The sequence below is a fragment of the Pristiophorus japonicus genome, chromosome 3, assembly GCF_044704955.1.
Source record: "Pristiophorus japonicus isolate sPriJap1 chromosome 3, sPriJap1.hap1, whole genome shotgun sequence".
In the NCBI taxonomy this organism is placed as follows: domain Eukaryota; kingdom Metazoa; phylum Chordata; class Chondrichthyes; family Pristiophoridae; genus Pristiophorus; species Pristiophorus japonicus.
In genome coordinates, this window is record NC_091979.1 from 328497773 (window position 1) to 328523434 (window position 25662).

The window sequence follows — 25662 nt, forward strand, 5'->3', positions numbered from 1 at the left end:
AAGGATCCTGCCACGCCACCACGCTTCACAACAGAAAATTAAAGCCACAAACAAACCCATCGACTAATCGCTCTTCCACAGCTCCAGAGTGAGTGAGGGCGAGACAAGCCCTAACTTCCGCTCCCACACTCTCCAATCAGCCGCTGCCGGCGGAAAGCGGAGAATGCAGCATCAAACAACGGTTTGCCGCCCTTCACTGGGCTGCAAAATGCCACCGTTCGAGACAACGCTCTCCGTACACCAAACAGCAGCCTCATAAGATGCTTCATCTCAGCTTCCTGAGATCGAGCCCCAGCTTGCACGAACACTTCTTCACTGGAAACACCATTAATTATCTGATTGCCACGTTTTGCATCATGAAAGTAATCCTAACCGATAATTATATAATCATAGAGGTTTACAGCATGGAAGGAGTCATTTAAGCCCATCGTATCTGCACTGGCCAACAAATGTCCAGTTTTAGGTGTGTCCCCCTGCACCTTATTGCATTTCATGTGCACATCTCAGAACTTGTTAAATGTGGTGAGGGTTTCTGCCTGCACCACACTTTCAGGCAGTGAGTTTGAGACCCCCACAAACATCTGCATGCAGAATGTTCACTTCAAATCCCCTTTAACCCTTACACTAATTACTTTTAAATTATGCAGCCTGGTTGTTGACCACTCCACTATGTGAAATAGACCCTTTTAATCAACAATATCTAGGCCCCTCCTTTTTATATACACCTTAATGCTGTCGCCCATCAGCCTCCTCTGTTCCAAGGAAAACAAACCCATCCTATCCAATCTGTCCTCATAGCAAAGTTGCTCCACTCCCGGCAACATCTACGTAAATCTCCTCTGTACCCTCTCCAGCGTATTCACGTCCTTCCTTCAATGCGGTGACTAGAACTGTACGCAGTACTCCAGCTGTGGCCTAACCAGAATTTTATACAGTTCTAGCAAAACCCACTTGCTGTTCTGTTCCTTGCTTCTGCCAATAAATGCAACCATTCCATATGACTTCTTAACCAACTTTTCCAACTGACCAGCTACCTTCAGGGATCTGTGGACAAGCAATCCCAGTTACCTTTGTTCCTCTACACTTCTCAATGTCATACCAGTTGATGTGTATTCCCTTTCCTTGTTAGCCCTCCACAAATGCGCGATCTCTCACATCTCTGGATTAAATTCCATTTGCCACTGCTCTACCCCCTTATCAGTTGATTGATATCTTACTGGATTCTCCAGCTTTCTTCTTCATTATCAATCACACTGCCTATTTTAATAACACCTGAAAACTTCGTAATTATAACACCTATATTCAAGTTTAGTTCATTGATAAATACCATAAAAAGCAATGGATCTGGCATTGAAAACTGTGGAACCCCAGTGGAAACATCCTTCCAGTCACAAAAACACCCATCAAACATTACCCTTTGCTTCCTGCCTCTGAGCCAAATTTGGATCCAATTTGCCACTTCGCCCTGAATCGCATGTGCTTTTACTTAGAAAATGCATAATCATTAAATGTTATCCTGCCCTCATGGGAAAACATCATTTATTGATTGATGATCTTCATTTGCACAACTAAAGAAATGTTAACTGAAGTGGAGTCCTTAATTGAATAACTTAGCTGTGCTCTGCACTTTACCTCTGAATCCATAAACTATTTTGGACACTGTGCTTTAGAAGTCTGCTTCAAAATGTTCATTGCTGGTAACATGTACATGAGACGTTCGAAACAGTGAGATAGACTGTAGTGCAAGGGACTGCTTATTGTGAAACAGCAAAGAAAATATGCATTCTGGAATAATAACATCGAAAAGAAGTGTGGCCCTAACAGCCAAAAGGAAGATGAAGTGCTGAGCCCTTCTCAGCAAAAAATTATTTTCCCAAACATTTCTCTGACCGAATGTTCACAAAACAAAAATGATGCTTTTAAAGTCATTAAACCCGAATTTTCGTGCACCCGAATCTTCTGAATCAGATGCCTCTCGTTGTGCCGACTGAATCCATGTCCCTTTCAATATTCTGCTGACATGCACACTATTAAATGTGCCACTAACTTATAAAATCAAAGAATAAGGGAATGGTTGCAGCCCGTCGAGCCCATGCCAACTCTCAACAAGTCTCACTCCCCTGTCATTTACCCACAGCTGTGCAATTTTTTTCATTCGGATATTTATCCAACTCCGTTTTGAAAGATAAGATTGAGTCTGACTCCACCGCCCTTTAAAGCAGTGTATTCCAGATTCTAACCACTTGCTGAGGAATGGCCACTCCTGTTCCTATGTATAAAGGCAGAGAAACACGTGATCAATGCCTGCCACACTCACAACCTTGCTTAATATAGCACCGTCATTCGATTCTCGTGACACAAGCTCCAGAAGTGTAGTCCAGCTGTTGAGGTTAAAGCTCTGGTTATGTTCCCAACAATGTTACTGCCACAGCGTTTCCGTAGTGTAGCGGTTATCACGTTTGCCTCACACGCGAAAGGTCACCGGTTCGAAACCGGGCGGAAACATTATGCAAACGTGTTCAATTAATGATTGTATAAAATTAAATCATTCATATTAGTGGTTCAATATTAACAGAGTACAGTGTCTCACGATGCTGTTCCATTTGCTGATTTCTCTCTGCAGTTCTGTTCACACTCAAATTCTACACAGTGTCTCTCACTCCCTCCCGTTTCCAGCCCTGACGCTGGAGAAACCATATCTCAAAGCTGCACATTCCGTGCATTCAGGTCAGCTGTGAGAGATTATTAAAGGATCCTGCCACGCCACCACGCTTCACAACAGAAAATTAAAGCCACAAACAAACCCATCGAATAATCGCTCTTCCCCAGCTCCAGAGTGAGTGAGGGCGGGACAAGCCCTAACTTCCGCTCCCACACTCTCCAATCAGCCGCTGCCGTGGAAAGCGGAGAATGCAGCATCAAACAGCGGTTTACCGCCCTTCACTGAGCTGCAAAATGCCACCGTTCGAGACAACGCTCCCCGTACACCGAACAGCAGCCTCATAAGATGCTTCATCTCAGCTTCCTGACTTCGAGCCCCAGCTTGCACGAACACTTCTTCACTGGAAACACCATTAATTATCTGATTGCCACGTGTTGCATCATGAAAGTAATCCTTACCGATAATTATATAATCATAGAGGTTTACAGCATGGAAGGAGTCATTTAAGCCCATCGTATCTGCACCGGCCAACAAATGCCCAGTTTTCGGTGTGTCCCCCTGCACCTTATTGCATTTCATGTGCACATCTCAGAACTTGTTAAATGTGGTGAGGGTTTCTGCCTGCACCACACTTTCAGGCAGTGAGTTTGAGACCCCCACAAACATCTGCATGCAGAATGTTCACTTCAAATCCCCTTTAACCCTTACACTAATTACTTTTAAATTATGCAGCCTGGTTGTTGACCACTCCACTATGTGAAATAGACCCTTTTACTCAACAATATCTAGGCCCCTCCTATTTTTATACACCTCAATGCTGTCGCCCATCAGGCTCCTCTGTTCCAAGGAAAACAAACCCATCCTATCCAATCTGTCCTCATAGCAAAGTTGCTCCACTCCCGGCAACATCTACGTAAATCTCCTCTGTACCCTCTCCAGCGTATTCACGTCCTTCCTTCAATGCGGTGACTAGAACTGCACGCAGTACTCCAGATGTGGCCTAACCAGAATTTTATACAGTTCTAGCATAACCCACTTGCTGTTCTGTTCCTTGCTTCTGCCAATAAATGCAACCATTCCATATGACTTCTTAACCAACTTTTCCAACTTTCCAGCTACCTTCAGGGATCTGTGGACAAGCAATCCCAGTTACCTTTGTTCCTCTACACTTCTCAATGTCATACCAGTTGATGTGTATTCCCTTTCCTTGTTAGCCCTCCACAAATGCGCGATCTCTCACATCTCTGGATTAAATTCCATTTGCCACTGCTCTACCCCCTTATCAGTTGATTGATATCTTCCTGGAGTCTCCAGCTTTCTTCTTCATTATCAACCCACTGCCTATTTTAATAACACCTGAAAACTTCGTCATCATAACACCTATATTCAAGTTTAGATCATTGATAAATACCATAAAAAGCAATGGATCTGGCACTGAAAACTGCGGAACCCCACTGGAAACATACTTCCAGTCACAAAAACACCCATCAAACATTACACTTTGCTTCCTGCCTCTGAGCCAAATTTGGATCCAATGTGCCACTTCGCCCTGAATTACATGGGCTTTTACTTAGAAAATGCATAATCATTAAATGTTATCCTGCCTTCATGGGAAAACATCCTTAATTGACTGATGATCTTCATTTGCACAACTAAAGAAATGTTAACTGAAGGAGAGTCCTTAATTGAATAACTTATCTGTGCTCTGCACTTTACCTCTGAATCCATAAACCATTTTGGACACTGTGCTTCAGAAGTCTGCTTCAAAATGTTCATTGCTGGTAACATGTACATGGGAAGTTGGAAACAGTGAGATAGACTATAGTGCAAGGGACTGATTATTGTGAAACAGCAAAGAAAATATACATTCTGGAAGAATACCATCGAAAAGAAGTGTGACCCTAACAGCCAAAAAGAAGATGAAGTGCTGAGTCCTTTTCAGCAAAAAATTCTTTTCCCAAACATTTCTCTGACCGAATCTTCACAAAACAAAAATGATGCTTTTAAAGTCATTAAACCCGAATTTTCGTGCATCCGAATCTTCTGAATCAGATGCCTCTCGTTGTGCCTACTGAATCCATGTCCCTTTCAATATTCTGCTGACATGCACACTATTAAATGTGCCACTAACTTATACAATTAAAGAATAAGGGAATGGTTGCAGCCCGTCGAGCCCATGCCAACTCTCAACAAGTCTCACTCCCCTGTCATTTACCCACAGCTGTGCAATTTTTTGCATTCGGATACTTATCCAACTCCGTTTTAAAAGATAAGATTGAGTCTGACTCCACCGCCCTTTAGAGCAGTGTATTCCAGATTCTAACCACTTGCTGAGGAATGGCCACTTCTGTTCCTATGAATAAAGACAGAGAAACACGGGATCAATTCCTGCCACACTCACAACTTTGCTAAATATAGCACCGTCATTCTGTTCTCGTGACACAAGCTCCAGAAGTGCAGTCCAGCTGTTGAGGTTAAAGCTCTGGTTATGTTCCCAACAATGTTACTGCCACAGCGTTTCCGTAGTGTAGTGGTTATCACGTTCGCCTCACACGCGAAAGGTCACCGGTTCGAAACCGGGCGGTAACATTATGCAAACGTGTTCAATTAATGATTAGATAAAATTAAATCATTCATATTCGTGGTTCAATATTAACAGAGTGCAGTGTCTCACGATGCTGTTCCATTTGCTGACTTCTCTCTACAGTTCTGTCCACACTAAAATTCAACACAGTGTCTCTCACTCCCTCCCGTTTCCAGCCCTGACGCTGGAGAAACCATATCTCAAAGCTGCACATTCCGTGCATTCAGGTCAGCTGTGAGAGATTATTAAAGGATCCTGCCACGCCACCACGCTTCACAACAGAAAATTGAAGCCACAAACAAACCCATCGACGAATCGCTCTTCCCCAGCTCCAGAGTGAGTGAGGGCTGGACAAGCCCTAACTTCCGCTCCCACACTCTCCAATCAGCCGCTGCCGGCGGAAAGCGGAGAATGCAGCATCAAACAGCGGTTTACCGCCCTTCACTGGGCTGCAACATGCCACCGTTCGATAGAACGCTCCCCGTACACCGAACAGCAGCCTCATAAGATGCTTCATCTCAGCTTCCTGAGTTCGAGCCCCAGCTTGCACGAACACTTCTTCACTGGAAACACCATTAATTATCTGATTGCCACGTTTTGCATTTTGAAAGTAATCCTAACCGATAATTATATAATCATAGAGGTTTACAGCATGGAAGGAGTCATTTAAGCCCATCGTATCTGCACCGGCCAACAAATGCCAAGTTTTAGGTGTGTACCCCTGCACCTTATTGCATTTCATGTGCACGTCTAAGAACTTGTTAAATGTGGTGAGGGTTTCTGCCTGCTTCAAAATGTTCATTGCTCGTAACATGAACATGGGAAGTTGGAAACAATGAGATAGACTCTCGTGCAAGGGACTGATTATTGTGAAACAGCAAAGAAAATATACATTCTGGAAGAATACCATCGAAAAGAAGTGTGACCCTAACAGCCAAAAAGAAGATGAAGTGCTGAGTCCTTTTCAGCAAAAAATTCTTTTCCCAAACATTTCTCTGACCGAATCTTCACAAAACAAAAATGATGCTTTTAAAGTCATTAAACCCGAATTTTCGTGCACCCGAATCTTCTGAATCAGATGCCTCTCGTTGTGCCTACTGAATCCATGTCCCTTTCAATATTCTGCTGACATGCACACTATTAAATGTGCCACTAACTTATGCAATCAAAGAATAAGGGAATGGTTGCAGCCCGTCGAGCCCATGCCAACTCTCAACAAGTCTCACTCCCCTGTCATTTACACACAGCTGTGCAATTTTTTGCATTCGGATGCTTATCCAACTCCGTTTTAAAAGATAAGATTGAGTCTGACTCCACCGCCCTTTAGAGCAGTGTATTCCAGATTCTAACCACTTGCTGAGGAATGGCCACTCCTGTTCCTATGTATAAAGGCAGAGAAACACGTGATCAATTCCTGCCACACTCACAACCTTGCTAAATATCGCACCGTTGTTCTCTTCTCGTGACACAAGCTCCAGAAGTGTAGTCCAGCTGTTGAGGTTAAAGCTCTGATTATGTTCCCAACAATGCTTCTGCCGCAGCGTTTCCGTAGTGTAGTGGTTATCACGTTCGCCTCACACGCGAAAGGTCCCCGGTTCGAAACCGGGTGGAAACATTATGCAAACGTGTTCAATTAATGATTAGATAAAATTAAATCATTCATATTCGTGGTTCAATATTAACAGAGTGCAGTGTCTCACGATGCTGTTCCATTTGATGATTTCTCTCTACAGTTCTGTTCACACTCAAATTCTACACAGTGTCTCTCACTCCCTCCCGTTTCCAGCCCTGACGCTGGAGAAACCATATCTCAAAGCTGCACATTCCGTGCATTCAGGTCAGCTGTGAGAGATTATTAAAGGATCCTGCCACGCCACCACGCTTCACACCAGAAAATTAAAGCCACAAACAAACCCATCGACTAATCGCTCTTCCCCAGCTCCAGAGTGAGTGAGGGCGGGACAAGCCCTAACTTCCGCTCCCACACTCTCCAATCAGCCGCTGCCGGCGGAAAGCGGAGAATGCAGCATGAAACAGCGGTTTACCGCCCTTCACTGGGCTGCAAAATGCCACCGTTCGAGACAACGCTACCCGTACACCGAACAGCAGCCTCATAAGATGCTTCATCTCAGCTACCTGAGTTCGAGCCCCAGCTTGCACGAACACTTCTTCACTGGAAACACCATTAATTATCTGATTGCCACGTTTTGCATCATGAAAGTAATCCTAACCGATAATTATATAATCATAGAGGTTTACAGCATGGAAGGAGTCATTTAAGCCCATCGTATCTGCACCGGCCAACAAATGCCAAGTTTTAGGTGTGTACCCCTGCACCTTATTGCATTTCATGTGCACGTCTAAGAACTTGTTAAATGTGGTGAGGGTTTCTGCCTGCTTCAAAATGTTCATTGCTGGTAACATGTACATGGGAAGTTGGAAACAGTGAGATAGACTATAGTGCAAGGGACTGATTATTGTGAAACAGCAAAGAAAATATACATTCTGGAAGAATACCATCGAAAAGAAGTGTGACCCTAACAGCCAAAAAGAAGATGAAGTGCTGAGTCCTTTTCAGCAAAAAATTCTTTTCCCAAACATTTCTCTGACCGAATCTTCACAAAACAAAAATGATGCTTTTAAAGTCATTAAACCCGAATTTTCGTGCACCCGAATCTTCTGAATCAGATGCCTCTCGTTGTGCCTACTGAATCCATGTCCCTTTCAATATTCTGCTGACATGCACACTATTAAATGTGCCACTAACTTATACAATCAAAGAATAAGGGAATGGTTGCAGCCCGTCGAGCCCATGCCAACTCTCAACAAGTCTCACTCCCCTGTCATTTACCCACAGCTGTGCAATTTTTTGCATTCGGATATTATCCAACTCCGTTTTAAAAGATAAGATTGAGTCTGACTCCACCGCCCTTTAGAGCAGTGTATTCCAGATTCTAACCACTTGCTGAGGAATGGCCACTTCTGTTCCTATGTATAAAGGCAGAGAAACACGGGATCAATTCCTGCCACACTCACAACCTTGCTAAATATAGCACCGTCATTCTGTTCTCGTGACACAAGCTCCAGAAGTGTAGTCCAGCTGTTGAGGTTAAAGCTCTGGTTATGTTCCCAACAATGTTACTGCCACAGCGTTTCCGTAGTGTAGTGGTTATCACGTTCGCCTCACACGCGAAAGGAAACCGGGCGGTAACATTATGCAAACGTGTTCAATTAATGATTAGATAAAATTAAATCATTCATATTAGTGGTTCAATATTAACAGAGTGCAGTGTCTCACGATGCTGTTCCATTTGCTGACTTCTCTCTACAGTTCTGTCCACACTAAAATTTAACACAGTGTCTCTCACTCCCTCCCGTTTCCAGCCCTGACGCTGGAGAAACCATATCTCAAAGCTGCACATTCCGTGCATTCAGGTCAGCTGTGAGAGATTATTAAAGGATCCTGCCACGCCACCACGCTTCACAACAGAAAATTGAAGCCACAAACAAACCCATCGACGAATCGCTCTTCCCCAGCTCCAGAGTGAGTGAGGGCGGGACAAGCCCTAACTTCCGCTCCCACACTCTCCAATCAGCCGCTGCCGGCGGAAAGCGGAGAATGCAGCATCAAACAGCGGTTTACCGCCCTTCACTGGGCTGCAAAATGCCACCGTTCGATAGAACGCTCCCCGTACACCGAACAGTAGCCTCATAAGATGCTTCATCTCAGCTTCCTGAGTTCGAGCCCCAGCTTGCACGAACACTTCTTCACTGGAAACACCATTAATTATCTGATTGCCACGTTTTGCATTATGAAAGTAATCCTAACCGATAATTATATAATCATAGAGGTTTACAGCATGGAAGGAGTAATTTAAGCCCATCGTATCAGCACCGGCCAACAAATGCCAAGTTTTAGGTGTGTACCCCTGCACCTTATTGCATTTCATGTGCACGTCTAAGAACTTGTTAAATGTGGTGAGGGTTTCTGCCTGCTTCAAAATGTTCATTGCTGGTAACATGTACATGGGAAGTTGGAAACAGTGAGATAGACTGTAGTGCAAGGGACTGATTATTGTGAAACAGCAAAGAAAATATACATTCTGGAAGAATACCATCGAAAAGAAGTGTGACCCTAACAGCCAAAAAGAAGATGAAGTGCTGAGTTCTTTTCAGCAAAAAAATCTTTTCCCAAACATTTCTCTGACCGAATCTTCACAAAACAAAAATGATGCTTTTAAAGTCATTAAACCCGAATTTTCGTGCACCCGAATCTTCTGAATCAGATGCCTCTCGTTGTGCCTACTGAATCCATGTCCCTTTCAATATTCTGCTGACATGCACATTATTAAATGTGCCACTAACGCATACAATCAAAGAATAAGGGAATGGTTGCAGCCCGTCGAGCCCATGCCAACTCTCAACAAGTCTCACTCCCCTGTCATTTACCCACAGCTGTGCAATTTTTTGCATTCGGATACTTATCCAACTCCGTTTTAAAAGATAAGATTGAGTCTGACTCCACCGCCCTTTAGAGAAGTGTATTCCAGATTCTAACCACTTGCTGAGGAATGGCCACTCCTGTTCCTATGTATAAAGGCAGAGAAACACGTGATCAATTCCTGCCACACTCACAAACTTGCTAAATATCGCACCGTTATTCTATTCTCGTGACACAAGCTCCAGAAGTGTAGTCCAGCTGTTGAGGTTAAAGCTCTGGTTATGTTCCCAACAAGGTTACTGCCGCAGCGTTTCCGTAGTGTAGTGGTTATCACGTTCGCCTCACACGCGAAAGGAAACCGGGTGGAAACATTATGCAAACGTGTTCAATTAATGATTAGATAAAATTAAATCATTCATATTAGTGGTTCAATATTAACAGAGTGCAGTGTCTCACGATGCTGTTCCATTTGATGATTTCTCTCTACAGTTCTGTTCACACTCAAATTCTACACAGTATCTCTCACTCCCTCCCGTTTCCAGCCCTGACGCTGGAGAAACCATATCTCAAAGCTGCACATTCCGTGCATTCAGGTCAGCTGTGAGAGATTATTAAAGGATCCTGCCACGCCACCACGCTTCACACCAGAAAATTAAAGCCACAAACAAACCCATCGACTAATCGCTCTTCCCCAGCTCCAGAGTGAGTGAGGGCGGGACAAGCCCTAACTTCCGCTCCCACACTCTCCAATCAGCCGCTGCCGGCGGAAAGCGGAGAATGCAGCATCAAACAGCGGTTTACCGCCCTTCACTGGGCTGCAAAATGCCACCGTTCGAGACAACGCTACCCGTACACCGAACAGCAGCCTCATAAGATGCTTCATCTCAGCTACCTGAGTTCGAGCCCCAGCTTGCACGAACACTTCTTCACTGGAAACACCATTAATTATCTGATTGCCACGTTTTGCATCATGAAAGTAATCCTAACCGATAATTATATAATCATAGAGGTTTACAGCATGGAAGGAGTCATTTAAGCCCATCGTATCTGCACCGGCCAACAAATGTCCAGTTTTAGGTGTGTCCCCCTGCACCTTATTGCATTTCATGTGCACATCTCAGAACTTGTTAAATGTGGTGAGGGTTTCTGCCTGCACCACACTTTCAGGCAGTGAGTTTGAGACCCCCACAAACATCTGCATGCAGAATGTTCACTTCAAATCCCCTTTAACCCTTACACTAATTACTTTTAAATTATGCAGCCTGGTTGTTGACCACTCCACTCTGTGAAATAGACCCTTTTAATCAACAATATCTAGGCCCCTCCTTTTTATTTACACATTAATGCTGTCGCCCATCAGCCTCCTCTGTTCCAAGGAAAACAAACCCATCCTATCCAATCTGTCCTCATAGCAAAGTTGCTCCTCTCCCGGCAACATCTACGTAAATCTCCTCTGTACCCTCTCCAGCGTATTCACGTCCTTCCTTCAATGCGGTGACTAGAACTGCACGCAGTACTCCAGCTGTGGCCTAACCAGAATTTTATACAGTTCTAGCAAAACCCACTTGCTGTTCTGTTCCTTGCTTCTGCCAATAAATGCAACCATTCCATATGACTTCTTAACCAACTTTTCCAACTGACCAGCTACCTTCAGGGATCTGTGCACAAGCAATCCCAGTTACCTTTGTTCCTCTACACTTCTCAATGTCATACCAGTTGATGTGTATTCCCTTTCCTTGTTAGCCCTCCACAAATGCGCGATCTCTCACATATCTGGATTAAATTCCATTTGCCACTGCTCTACCCCCTTATCAGTTGATTGATATCTTCCTGGAGTCTCCAGCTTTCTTCTTCATTATCAACCCACTGCCTATTTTAATAACACCTGAAAACTTCGTCATCATAACACCTATATTCAAGTTTAGATCATTGATAAATACCATAAAAAGCAATGGATCTGGCACTGAAAACTGCGGAACCCCACTGGAAACATACTTCCAGTCACAAAAACACCCATCAAACATTACCCTTTGCTTCCTGCCTCTGAGCCAAATTTGGATCCAATGTGCCACTTCGCCCTGAATCACATGGGCTTTTACTTAGATAATGCATAATCATTAAATGTTATCCTGCCTTCATGAGAAAACATCATTAATTGACTGATGATCTTCATTTGCACAACTAAAGAAATGTTAACTGAAAGAGAGTCCTTAATTGAATAACTTATCTGTGCTCTGCACTTTACCTCTGAATCCATAAACCATTTTGGACACTGTGCTTTAGAAATCTGCTTCAAAATGTTCATTGCTGGTAACATGTACATGAGACGTTGGAAACAGTGAGATAGACTGTAGTGCAAGGGACTGGTTATTGTGGAACAGCAAAGAAAATATACATTCTGTAAGAATACCATCGAAAAGAAGTGTGACCCTAACAGCCAAAAAGAAGATGAAGTGCTGAGCCCTTTTCAGCAAAAAATTATTTTCCCAATCCTTTCCCTGACCGAATCTTCACAAAACAAAAATGATGCTTTTAAAGTCATTAAACCCGAATTTTCGTGCACCCGAATCTTCTGAATCAGATGCCTCTCGTTGTGCCGACTGAATCCATGTCCCTTTCAATATTCTGCTGACATGCACACTATTAAATGTGCCACTAACTTATAGAATCAAAGAATAAGGGAATGGTTGCAGCCCGTCGAGCCCATGCCAACTCTCAACAAGTCTCACTCCCCTGTCATTTACCCACAGCTGTGCAATTTTTTTCATTCGGATACTTATCCAACTCCGTTTTGAAAGATAAGATTGAGTCTGACTCCACCGCCCTTCAGAGCAATGTATTCCAGATTCTAACTACTTGCTGAGGAATGGCCACTCCTGTTCCTATGCATAAAGGCAGAGAAACACGGGATCAATTCCTGCCTCACTCACAACATTGCTAAATATAGCACCGTCATTCTATTCTCGTGACACAAGTTCCAGAAGTGTAGTCCAGCTGTTGAGGTTAAAGCTCTGGTTATGTTCCCAACAATGTTACTGCCACAGCGTTTCCGTAGTGTAGTGGTTATCACGTTCGCCTCACACGCGAAAGGTCCCCGGTTCGAAACCGGGCGGAAACATTATGCAAACGTGTTCAATTAATGATTAGATAAAATTAAATCATTCATATTAGTGGTTCAATATTAACAGAGTGCAGTGTCTCACGATGTTGGTCCATTTGCTGATTTCTCTCTGCAGTTCTGTTCACACTCAAATTCTACACAGTGTCTCTCACTCCCTCCCGTTTCCAGCCCTGACGCTGGAGAAACCATATCTCAAAGCTGCACATTCCGTACATTCAGGTCAGCTGTGAGAGATTATTAAAGGATCCTGCCACGCCACCACGCTTCACAACAGAAAATTAAAGCCACAAACAAACCCATCGACTAATCGCTCTTCCCCAGCTCCAGAGTGAGTGAGGGCGGGACAAGTCCTAACTTCCGCTCCCACACTCTCCAATCAGCCGCTGCCGGCGGAAAGCGGAGAATGCAGCATCAAACAGCGGTTTACCGCCCTTCACTGGGCTGCAAAATGCCACCGTTCGAGACAACGCTCCCCGTACACCAAACAGCAGCCTCATAAGATGCTTCATCTCAGCTTCCTGAGTTCGAGCCCCAGCTTGCATGAATACTTCTTCACTGGAAACACCATTAATTATCTGATTGCCACGTTTTGCATCATGAAAGTAATCCTAACCGATAATTATATAATCATAGAGGTTTACAGCATGGAAGGAGTCATTTAAGCCCATCGTATCTGCACCGGCCAACAAATGTCCAGTTTTAGGTGTGTCCCCCTGCACCTTATTGCATTTCATGTGCACATCTCAGAACTTGTTAAATGTGGTGAGGGTTTCTGCCTGCACCACACTTTCAGGCAGTGAGTTTGAGACCCCCACAAACATCTGCATGCAGCATGTTCACTTCAAATCCCCTTTAACCCTCACACTAATTACTTTTAAATTATGCAGCCTGGTTGTTGACCACTCCATTATGTGAAATAGATCCTTTTAATCAACAATATCTAGGCCCCACCTATTTTTATGCACCTCAATTCTGTCGCCCATCAGCCTCCTCTGTTCCATGGAAAACAAACCCATCCAATCCAATCTGTCCTCATAGCAAAGTTGCTCCACTCCCGGCAACATCTACGTAAATCTCCTCTGTACCCTCTCCAGCGTATTCACGTCCTTCCTTCAATGCGGTGACTAGAACTGCACGCAGTACTCCAGCTGTGGCCTAACCAGAATTTTATGAAGTTCTTGCATAACCCACTTGCTGTTCTGTTCCTTGCTTCTGCCAATAAATGCAACCATTCCATATGACTTCTTAACCAACTTTTCCAACTGACCAGCTACCTTCAGGGATCTGTGGACAAGCAATCCCAGTTACCTTTGTTCCTATACACTTCTCAATGTCATACCAGTTGATGTGTATTCCCTTTCCTTGTTAGCCCTCCACAAATGCGCGATCTCTCACATCTCTGGATTAAATTCAATTTGCCACTGCTCTACCCCCTTATCAGTTGATTGATATCTTCCTGGAGTCTCCAGCTTTCTTCTTCATTATCAACCACACTGCCTATTTTAATAACACCTGAAAACTTCGTAATCATAACACCTATATTCAAGTTTAGATCATTGATAAATACCATAAAAAGCAATGGATCTGGCACTGAAAACTGTGGAGCCCCACTGGAAACATCCTTCCAGTCACAAAAACACCCATCAAACATTACCCTTTGCTTCCTGCCTCTGAGCCAAATTTGGATCCAATTTGCCACTTTGCCCTGAATCACATGGGCTTTTACTTAGAAAATGCATAATCATTAAATGTTATCCTGCCTTCATGGGAAAACATCATTAATTGACTGATGATCTTCATTTGCACAACTAAAGAAATGTAAACTGAAGGAGAATCCTTAATTGAATAACTTACCTGTGCTCTGCACTTTACCTCTGAATCCATAAACCATTTTGGACACTGTGCTTTAGAAGTCTGCATCAAAATGTTCATTGCTGGTAACATGTACATGAGACGTTGGAAACAGTGAGATAGACTGTAGTGCAAGGGACTGGTTATTGTGAAACAGCAAAGAAAATATACATTCTGGAAGAATACCATCGAAAAGAAGTGTGGCCCTAACAGCCAAAAAGAAGATGAAGTGCTGAGCCCTTTTCAGCAAAAGATTATTTTCCCAAACATTTCTCTGACCGAATCTTCACAAAACAAAAATGATGCTTTTAAAGTCATTAAACCCGAATTTTCGTGCACCCGAATCTTCTGAATCAGATGCCTCTCGTTGTGCCGACTGAATCCATGTCCCTTTCAATATTCTGCTGACATGCACACTATTAAATGTGCCACTAACTTATACAATCAAAGAATAAGGGAATGGTTGCAGCCCGTCGAGCCCATGCCAACTCTCAACAAGTCTCACTCCCCTGTCACTTACCCACAGCTGTGCAATTTTTTTCATTCGGATACTTATCCAACTCCGTTTTGAAAGATAAGATTGAGTCTGACTCCACGCCCTTTACAGCAGTGTATTCCAGATTCTAACCACTTGCTGAGGAATGGCCACTCCTGTTCCTATGGAAAAAGGCAGAGAAACACGGGATCAATTCCTGCCACATTCACAACCTTGCTAAATATAGCACCGTCATTCTATTCTCGTGACACAAGCTCCAGAAGTGTAGTCCAGCTGTTGAGGTTAAAGCTCTGGTTATGTTCCCAACAATGCTGCTGCCACAGCATTTCCGTAGTGTAGTGGTTATCACGTTCGCCTCACACGCGAAAGGTCCCCAGTTCGAAACCGGGCGGAAACATTATGCAAACGTGTTCAATTAATGATTAGCGATAATTAAATCATTCATATTCGTGGTTCAATATTAACAGAGTGCAGAGTCTCACGATGCTGGTCCATTTGCTGATTTCTCTCTGCAGTTCTGTTCACACTCAAATTCTTCACAGTGTCTCTCACTCCCTCCCGTTTCCATCCCTGACGCTGGAGAAACCATATCTCAAAGCTGCACATTCCGTGCATTCTGGTCAGCTGTGAGCTTTTATTAAAGGATCCTGCCACGCCACCAAGCTTCACAACAGAAAATTAAAGCCACAAACAAACCCATCGACTAATCGCTCTTCCACAGCTCCAGAATAAGTGAGGGCGGGACAAGCCCTAACTTCCGCTCCCACACTCTCCAATCAGCCGCTGCCGGCGGAAAGCGGAGAATGCAGCATCAAACAGCGGTTTACCGCCCTTCACTGGGCTGCAAAATGCCACCGTTCGAGACAACGCTCCCCGTACACCGAACAGCAGCCTCATAAGATGCTTCATCTCAGCTTCCTGAGTTCGAGCCCCAGCTTGCACGAACACTTCTTCACTGGAAACACCATTAATTATCTGATGCCACGTTTTGCATCATGAAAGTAATCCTAACCGATAATTATATAATCATAGAGGTTTACAGCATGGAAGGAGTCATTTAAGCCCATCGTATCTGCACCGGCCAACAAATGCCCAGTTTTAGGTGTGTCCCCCTGCACCTTATTGCATTTCATGTGCACATCTAAGAACTTGTTAAATGTGGTGAGGGTTTCTGCCTGCACCACACTTTCAGGCAGTGAGTTTGAGACCCCCACAATCATCTGCATGCAGAATGTTCACTTCAAATCCCCTTTAACCCTTACACTAATTTCTTTTAAATTATGCAGCCTCGTTGTTGACCACTCCGCTATGTGAAATAGACCCTTTTAAACAACAATATCTAGGCCCCTCCTATTTTTATACACCTCAATACTGTCGCCCATCAGCCTCCTCTGTTCCAAGGAAAACAAACCCATCCTATCCAATCTGTCCTCATAGCAAAGTTGCTCCACTCCCGGCAACAACTACGTAAATCTCCTCTGTACCCTCTCCAGCGTATTCACGTCCTTCCTTCAATGCGGTGACTAGAACTGCACGCAGTACTCCAGCTGTGGCCTAACCAGAATTTTATACAGTTCTAGCATAACCCACTTGCTGTTCTGTTCCTTGCTTCTGCCAATAAATGCTACCATTCCATATGACTTCTTAACCAACTTTTCCAACTGGCCAGCTACCTTCAGGGATCTGCGGACAAGCAATGCCAGTTACCTTTGTTCCTCTACACTTCTCAATGTCATACCAGTTGATGTGTATTCCCTTTCCTTGTTAGCCCTCCACAAATGCGCTATCACTAACATCTCTGGATTAAATTCCATTTGCCACTGCTCTACCCCCTTATCTGTTGATTGATATCTTCCTGGAGTCTCCAGCTTTCTTCTTCATTATCAACCCACTGCCTATTTTAATAACACCTGAAAACTTCGTAATCATAACACCTATATTCAAGTTTAGATCATTGATAAATACCATAAAAAGCAATGGATCTGGCACTGAAAACTGCAGAACCCCACTGGAATCATCCTTCCAGTCACAAAAACACCCATCAAACATTACCCTTTGCTTACTGCCTCTGAGCCAAATTTGGATCCAATATGCCACTTCGCCCTGAATCACATGGGCATTTACTTAGAAAATGCATAATCATTAAATGTTATCCTGCCTTCATGGGAAAACATCATTAATTGACTGATGATCTTCATTTGCACAACTAAAGAAATGTTAACTGAAGGAGAGTCCTTAATTGAATAACTTATCTGTGCTCTGCACTTTACCTCTGAATCCATAAACCATTTTGGACAGTGTGCTTTAGAAGTCTGCTTCAAAATGTTCCTTGCAGGTAACATGTACATGGGACGTTGGAAACAGTGAGATAGACTGTAGTGCAAGGGACTGGTTATTGTGAAACAGCAAAGAAAATATACATTCTGGAAGAATACCATCGAAAAGAAGTGTGACCCTAACAGCCAAAAAGAAGATGAAGTGCTGAGCCCTTTTCAGCAAAAAATTCTTTTCCCAAGCATTTTTCTGACCGAATCTTCACAAAACAAAAATGATGCTTTTAAAGTCATTAAACCCGAATTTTCGTGCACCCAAATCTTCTGAATCAGATGCCTCTCGTTGTGCCGACTGAATCCACGCCCCTTTCGATATTCTGCTGACATGCACACTATTAAATGTGCCACTAACTTATACAATCAAAGAATAAGGGAATGGTTGCAGCCCGTCGAGCCCATGCCAACTCTCAACAAGTCTCACTCCCCTGTCATTTACACACAGCTGTGCAATTTTTTTCATTCGGATAATTATCCAACTCGTTTTGAAAGATAAGAATGAGTCTGACTCCACCGCCCTTTAGAGCAGTGTATTCCAGATTTTAACCACTTGCTGAGGAATGGCCACTCCTGTTCCTCTGTATAAAGGCAGAGAAACACGGGATCAATTCCTGCCACACTCACAACCTTGCTAAATTTCGCACCGTCATTCTATTCTCGTGACACAAGCTCCATAAGTGTAGTCCAGCTGTTGAGGTTAAAGCTCTGGTTATGTTCCCAACAATGCTGCTGCCACAGCATTTCCGTAGTGTAGTGGTTATCACGTTTGCCTCACACGCGAAAGGTCCCCAGTTTGAAACCGGGCGGAAACATTATGCAAACGTGTTCAATTAATGATTAGCGAAAATTAAATCATTCATATTCGTGGTTCAATATTAACAGAGTGCAGAGTCTCACGATGCTGGTCCATTTGCTGATTTCTCTCTGCAGTTCTGTTCACACTCAAATTCTTCACAGTGTCTCTCACTCCCTCCCGTTTCCATCCCTGACGCTGGAGAAACCATATCTCAAAGCTGCACATTCCGTGCATTCTGGTCAGCTGTGAGCTTTTATTAAAGGATCCTGCCACGCCACCAAGCTTCACAACAGAAAATTAAAGCCACAAACAAACCCATCGACTAATCGCTCTTCCACAGCTCCAGAATAAGTGAGGGCGGGACAAGCCCTAACTTCCGCTCCCACACTCTCCAATCAGCCGCTGCCGGCGGAAAGCGGAGAATGCAGCATCAAACAGCGGTTTACCGCCCTTCACTGGGCTGCAAAATGCCACCGTTCGAGACAACGCTCCCCGTACACCGAACAGCAGCCTCATAAGATGCTTCATCTCAGCTTCCTGAGTTCGAGCCCCAGCTTGCACGAACACTTCTTCACTGGAAACACCATTAATTATCTGATTGCCACGTTTTGCATCATGAAAGTAATCCTAACCGATAATTATATAATCATAGAGGTTTACAGCATGGAAGGAGTCATTTAAGCCCATCGTATCTGCACCGGCCAACAAATGCCCAGTTTTTGGTGTGCACCCCTGCACCTTATTGCATTTCATGTGCACATCTAAGAACTTGTTAAATGTGGTGAGGGTTTCTGCCTGCACCACACTTTCAGGCAGTGAGTTTGAGACCCCCACAATCATCTGCAAGCAGAATGTTCACTTCAAATCCCCTTTAACCCTACACTAATTTCTTTTAAATTATGCAGCCTCGTTGTTGACCACTCCGCTATGTGAAATAGACCCTTTTAAACAACAATATCTCGGCCCCTCCTATTTTTATACACCTCAATACTGTCGCCCATCAGCCTCCTCTGTTCCATGGAAAACAAACCCATCCTATCCAATCTGTCCTCATAGCAAAGTTGCTCCACTGCTGGCAACAACTACGTAAAGCTCCTCTGTACCCTCTCCAGCGTATTCACGTCATTCCTTCAATGCGGTGACTAGAACTGCACGCAGTACTCCAGCTTTGGCCTAACCAGAATTTTATACAGTTCTAGCATAAACCACTTGCTGTTCTGTTCCTTGCTTCTGCCAATAAATGCAACCATTCCATATGACTTCTTAACCAACTTTTCCAACTGGCCAGCTACCTTCGGGAATCTGTGGACAAGCAATCCCAGTTACCTTTATCCTCTACACTTCTCAATGTCATACCAGTTGATGTGTATTCCCTTTCCTTGTTAGCCCTCCACAAATGCGCGATCTCTCACATCTCTGGATTAAATTCCATTTGCCACTGCTCTACCCCCTTATCAGTTGATTGATATCTTCCTGGAGTCTCCAGCTTTCTTCTTCATTATCAACCCACTGCCTATTTTAATAACACCTGAAAACTTCGTAATCATAACACCTATATTCAAGTTTAGATCATTGATAAATACCATAAAAAGCAATGGATCTGGCACTGAAAACTGCGGAACCCCACTGGAATCATCCTTCCAGTCACAAAAACACCCATCAAACATTACCCTTTGCTTACTGCCTCTGAGCCAAATTTGGATCCAATATGCCACTTCGCCCTGAATCACATGGGCATTTACTTAGAAAATGCATAATCATTAAATGTTATCCTGCCTTCATGGGAAAACATCATTAATTGACTGATGATCTTCATTTGCACAACTAAAGAAATGTTAACTGAAGGAGAGTCCTTAATTGAATAACTTATCTGTGCTCTGCACTTTACCTCTGAATCCATAAACCATATTGGACAGTGTGCTTTAGAAGTCTGCTTCAAAATGTTCCTTGCTGGTAACATGTACATGGGACGTTGGAAACAGTGAGATAGACTGTAGTGCAAGGGACTGGTTATTGTGAAACAGCAAAGAAAATATACATTCTGGAAGAATACCATCGAAAAGAAGTGTTACCCTAACAGCCAAAAAGAAGATGAAGTGCTGAGCCCTTTTCAGCAAAAAATTCTTTTCCCAAACATTTTTCTGACCGAATCTTCACAAAACAAAAATGATGCTTTTAAAGTCATTAAACCCGAATTTTCGTGCACCCAAACCTTCTGAATCAGATGCCTCTCGTTGTGCCGACTGAATCCATGTCCCTTTCAATATTCTGCTGACATGCACACTATTAAATGTGACACTAACTTATACAATCAAAGAATAAGGGAATGGTTGCAGCCCGTCGAGCCCATGCCAACTCTCAACAAGTCCCTCTCCCCTGTCATTTACACACAGCTGTGCAATTTTTTTCATTCGGATATTTATCCAACTCGTTTTGAAAGATAAGAATGAGTCTGACTCCACCGCCCTTTAGAGCAGTGTATTCCAGATTTTAACCACTTGCTGAGGAATGGCCACTCCTGTTCCGATGTATAAAGGCAGAGAAACACGGGATCAATTCCTGCCACACTCACAACCTTGCTAAATAGAGCACCGTCATTCTATTCTCGTGACACAAGCTCCATAAGTGTAGTCCAGCTGTTGAGGTTAAAGCTCTGGTTATGTTCCCAACAATGCTACTGCCACAGCGTTTCCGTAGTGTAGTGGTTATCACGTTCGCCTCACACGCGAAAGGTCCCCGGTTCGAAACCGGGCGGAAACATTATGCAAACGTGTTCAATTTATGATTAGATAAAATTAAATCATTCATATTAGTGGTTCAATTATAACAGAGTGCAGTGTCTCACGATGCTGTTCCATTTGCTGATTTCTCTCTGCAGTTCTGTACAGACTCAAATTCTGCACAGTGTCTCTCACTCCCTCCCGTTTACAGCCCTGACGCTGGAGAAACCATATCTCAAAGCTGCACATTCCGTGCATTCAGGTCAGCTGTCAGCTTTTATTAAAGGATCCTGCCACGCCACCAAGCTTCACAACAGAAAATTAAAGCCACAAACAAACCCATCGACTAATCGCTCTTCCCCAGCTCCAGAATGAGTGAGGGCGGGACAAGCCCTAACTTCCGCTCCCACACTCTCCAATCAGCCGCTGCCGGCGGAAAGCGGAGAATGCAGCATCAAACAGCGGTTTACCGCCCTTCAGTGGGCTGCAAAATGCCACCGTTCGAGACAACGCTCCCCGTACACCGAACAGCAGCCTCATAAGATGCTTCATCTCAGCTTCGTGAGTTCGAGCCCCAGCTTGCACGAACACTTCTTCACTGGAAACACCACTAATTATCTGATTGCCACGTTTTGCATCATGAAAGTAATCCTAACCGATAATTATATAATCATAGAGGTTTACAGCATGGAAGGAGTCATTTAAGCCCATCGTATCTGCACCGGCCAACAAATGCCCAGTTTTAGGTGTGTCCCCCTGCAACTTATTGCATTTCATGTGCACATCTAAGAACTTGTTAAATGTGGTGAGGGTTTCTGCCTGCACCACACTTTCAGGCAGTGAGTTTGAGACCCCCACAATCATCTGCATGCAGAATGTTCACTTCAAATCCCCTTTAACCCTTACACTAATTACTTTGAAATTATGCAGCCTGGTTGTTGACCACTCCGCTATGTGAAATAGACCCTTTTAAACAACAATATCTAGGCCCCTCCTATTTTTATACACCTCAATACTGTCGCCCATCAGCCCCCTCTGTTCCAAGGAAAACAAACCCATCCTATCCAATCTGTCCTCATAGCAAAGTTGCTCCACTCCCGGCAACAACTACGTAAATCTCCTCTGTACCCTCTCCAGCGTATTCACGTCCTTCCTTCAATGCGGTGACTAGAACTGCACGCAGTACTCCAGCTGTGGCCTAACCAGAATTTTATACAGTTCTAGCATAACCCACTTGCTGTTCTGTTCCTTGCTTCTGCCAATAAATGCTACCATTCCATATGACTTCTTAACCAACTTTTCCAACTGGCCAGCTACCTTCAGGGATCTGTGGACAAGCAATCCAAGTTTCCTTTGTTCCTCTACACTTCTCAATGTCATACCAGTTGATGTATATTCCCTTTCCTTGTTAGCCCTCCACAAATGCGCTATCACTAACATCTCTGGATTAAATTCCATTTGCCACTGCTCTACCCCCTTATCTGTTGATTGATATCTTCCTGGAGTCTCCAGCTTTCTTCTTCATTATCAACCCACTGCCTATTTTAATAACACCTGAAAACTTCGTAATCATAACACCTATATTCAAGTTTAGATCATTGATAAATACCATAAAAAGCAATGGATCTGGCACTGAAAACTGCAGAACCCCACTGGAATCATCCTTCCAGTCACAAAAACACCCATCAAACATTACCCTTTACTTACTGCCTCTGAGCCAAATTTGGATCCAATATGCCACTTCGCCCTGAATCACATGGGCATTTACTTAGAAAATGCATAATCATTAAATGTTATCCTGCCTTCATGGGAAAACATCATTAATTGACTGATGATCTTCATTTGCACAACTAAAGAAATGTTAACTGAAGGAGAGTCCTTAATTGAATAGAAACATAGAAACATAGAAAATAGGTGCAGGAGTAGGCCATTCGGCCCTTCTAGCCTGCACCGCCATTCAATGAGTTCATGGCTGAACATTCAACTTCAGTACCCCATTCCTGCTTTCTCGCCATACCCCTTGATCCCCCTAGCAGTAAGGACCTCATCTAACTCCTTTTTGAATATATTTAGTGAATTGGCCTCAACAACTTTCTGTGGTAGAGAATTCCACATGTTCACCACTCTCTGGGTGAAGAAGTTCCTCCGCATCTCGGTCCTAAATGGCTTACCCCTTATCCTTAGACTGTGACCCCTGGTTCTGGACTTCCCCAACATTGGGAACATTCTTCCTGCATCTAACCTGTCTAACCCCGTCAGAACTTTATATGTTTCTATGAGGTCCCCTCTCATTCTTCTGAACTCCAGTGAATACAAGCCCAGTTGATCCAGTCTTTCTTGATAGGTCAGTCCCGCCATCCCGGGAATCAGTCTGGTGAACCTTCGCTGCACTCCCTCAATAGCAAGAATGTCCTTCCTCAGGTTAGGAGACGAAAACTGTACACAATACTCCAGGTGTGGCCTCACCAATGCCCTGTACAACTGTAGCAACACCTCCCTGCCCCTGTACTCAAATCCCCTTGCTATGAAGGCCAACATGCCATTTGCTTTCTTAACCGCCTGCTGCACCTGCATGCCAACCTTCAATGACTGATGTACCATGACACCCAGGTCTCTTTGCACCTCCCCTTTTCCTAATCTGTCACCATTCAGATAATAGTCTGTCTCTCTGTTTTTACCACCAAAGTGGATAACCTCACATTTATCCACATTATACTTCATCTGCCATGCATTTGCCCACTCACCTAACCTATCCAAGTCGCTCTGCAGCCTCACAGCATCCTCCTCGCAGCTCACACTGCCACCCAACTTAGTGTCATCCGCAAATTTGGAGATACTACATTTAATCCCCTCATCTAAATCATTAATGTACAGTGTAAACAGCTGGGGCCCCAGCACAGAACCTTGCGGTAACCCACTAGTCACTGCCTGCCATTCTGAAAAGTACCCATTTACTCCTACTCTTTGCTTCCTGTCTGACAACCAGTTCTCAATCCATGTCAGTACACTACCTCCAATCCCATGTGCTCTAACTTTGCACATCAATCTCTTGTGTGGGACCTTGTCGAACGCCTTCTGAAAGTCCAAATATACCACATCAACTGGTTCTCCCTTATCCACTCTACTGGAAACATCCTCAAAAAATTCCAGAAGATTTGTCAAGCATGATTTCCCTTTCACAAATCCATGCTGACTTGGACCTATCATGTCATCTCTTTCCAAATGCACTGCTATGACATCCTTAATAATTGATTCCATCATTTTACCCACTACCGATGTCAGGCTGACCGGTCTATAATTCCCTGTTTTCTCTCTCCCTCCTTTTTTAAAAAGTGGGGTTACATTGGCTACCCTCCACTCCATAGGAACTGATCCAGAGTCAATGGAATGTTGGAAAATGACTGTCAACGCATCCACTATTTCCAAGGCCACCTCCTTAAGTACTCTGGGATGCAGTCCATCAGGCCCTGGGGATTTATCGGCCTTCAATCCCATCAATTTCCCCAACACAATTTCCCGGCTAATAAGGATTTCCCTCAGTTCCTCCTCCTTACTAGACCCCCCGACCCCTTTTATAACCGGAAGGTTGTTCGTGTCCTCCTTCGTGAATACCGAACCAAAGTACTTGTTCAATTGGTCCGCCATTTCTTTGTTCCCCGTTATGACTTCCCCTGATTCTGACTGCAGGGGACCTACATTTGTCTTTACTAACCTTTTTCTCTTTACATATCTATAGAAACTTTTGCAATCCGTCTTAATGTTCCCTGCAAGCTTCTTCTCATATCTGTGCTCTGCACTTTACCTCTGAATCCATAAACCATTTTGGACAGTGTGCTTTAGAAGTCTGCTTCAAAATGTTCCTTGCTGGTAACATGTACATGGGACGTTGGAAACAGTGAGATAGACTGTAGTGCAAGGGACTGGTTATTGTGAAACAGCAAAGAAAATATACATTCTGGAAGAATACCATCGAAAAGAAGTCTGACCCTAACAGCCAAAAAGAAGATGAAGTGCTGAGCCCTTTTCAGCAAAAAATTATTTTCCCAAACATTTTTCTGACCGAATCTTCACAAAACAAAAATGATGCTTTTAAAGTCATTAAACCCGAATTTTCGTGCACCCAAATCTTCTGAATCAGATGGCTCTCGTTGTGCCGACTGAATCCACGCACCTTTCGATATTCTGCTGACATGCACACTATTAAATGTGCCACTAACTTATACAATCAAAGAATAAGGGAATGGTTGCAGCCCGTCGAGCCCATGCCAACTCTCAACAAGTCTCACTCCCCTGTCATTTACACACAGCTGTGCAATTTTTTTCATTCGGATACTTATCCAACTCGTTTTGAAAGATAAGAATGAGTCTGACTCCACCGCCCTTTAGAGCAGTGTATTCCAGATTTTAACCACTTGCTGAGGAATGGCCACTCCTGTTCCTCTGTATTAAGGCAGAGAAACACGGGATCAATTCCTGCCACACTCACAACCTTGCCAAATATAGCACCGTCATTCTATTCTCGTGACACAAGCTCCATCAGTGTAGTCCAGCTGTTGAGGTTAAAGCTCTGGTTATGTTCCCAACAATGCGACTTCCACAGCATTTCCGTAGTGTAGTGGTTATCACGTTCGCCTCACACGCGAAAGGTCCCTGGTTCGAAA

General features: G+C 43.8%; 7 non-coding genes across 7 annotated transcripts; all 7 read left to right on the top strand.

Moving 5' to 3' along the window:
* The first annotated feature begins 2432 nt into the window (after positions 1-2432).
* On the top strand, positions 2433-2505 carry trnav-cac (transfer RNA valine (anticodon CAC)). Its single transcript has one exon. It is a non-coding gene; the product is annotated as a tRNA-Val (tRNA).
* Positions 2506-5178: 2673 nt separating this feature from the next.
* Positions 5179-5251, top strand: trnav-cac (transfer RNA valine (anticodon CAC)). The gene has a single exon. It is a non-coding gene; the product is annotated as a tRNA-Val (tRNA).
* Positions 5252-6788: 1537 nt separating this feature from the next.
* trnav-cac (transfer RNA valine (anticodon CAC)) lies at positions 6789-6861 on the top strand. Its single transcript has one exon. It is a non-coding gene; the product is annotated as a tRNA-Val (tRNA).
* Positions 6862-12732: 5871 nt separating this feature from the next.
* On the top strand, positions 12733-12805 carry trnav-cac (transfer RNA valine (anticodon CAC)). The gene has a single exon. It is a non-coding gene; the product is annotated as a tRNA-Val (tRNA).
* A 2674-nt stretch (positions 12806-15479) lies between these two features.
* Positions 15480-15552, top strand: trnav-cac (transfer RNA valine (anticodon CAC)). The gene has a single exon. It is a non-coding gene; the product is annotated as a tRNA-Val (tRNA).
* Positions 15553-18224: 2672 nt separating this feature from the next.
* trnav-cac (transfer RNA valine (anticodon CAC)) lies at positions 18225-18297 on the top strand. Its single transcript has one exon. It is a non-coding gene; the product is annotated as a tRNA-Val (tRNA).
* A 2671-nt stretch (positions 18298-20968) lies between these two features.
* On the top strand, positions 20969-21041 carry trnav-cac (transfer RNA valine (anticodon CAC)). The gene has a single exon. It is a non-coding gene; the product is annotated as a tRNA-Val (tRNA).
* The last annotated feature ends 4621 nt before the right edge of the window (positions 21042-25662 follow it).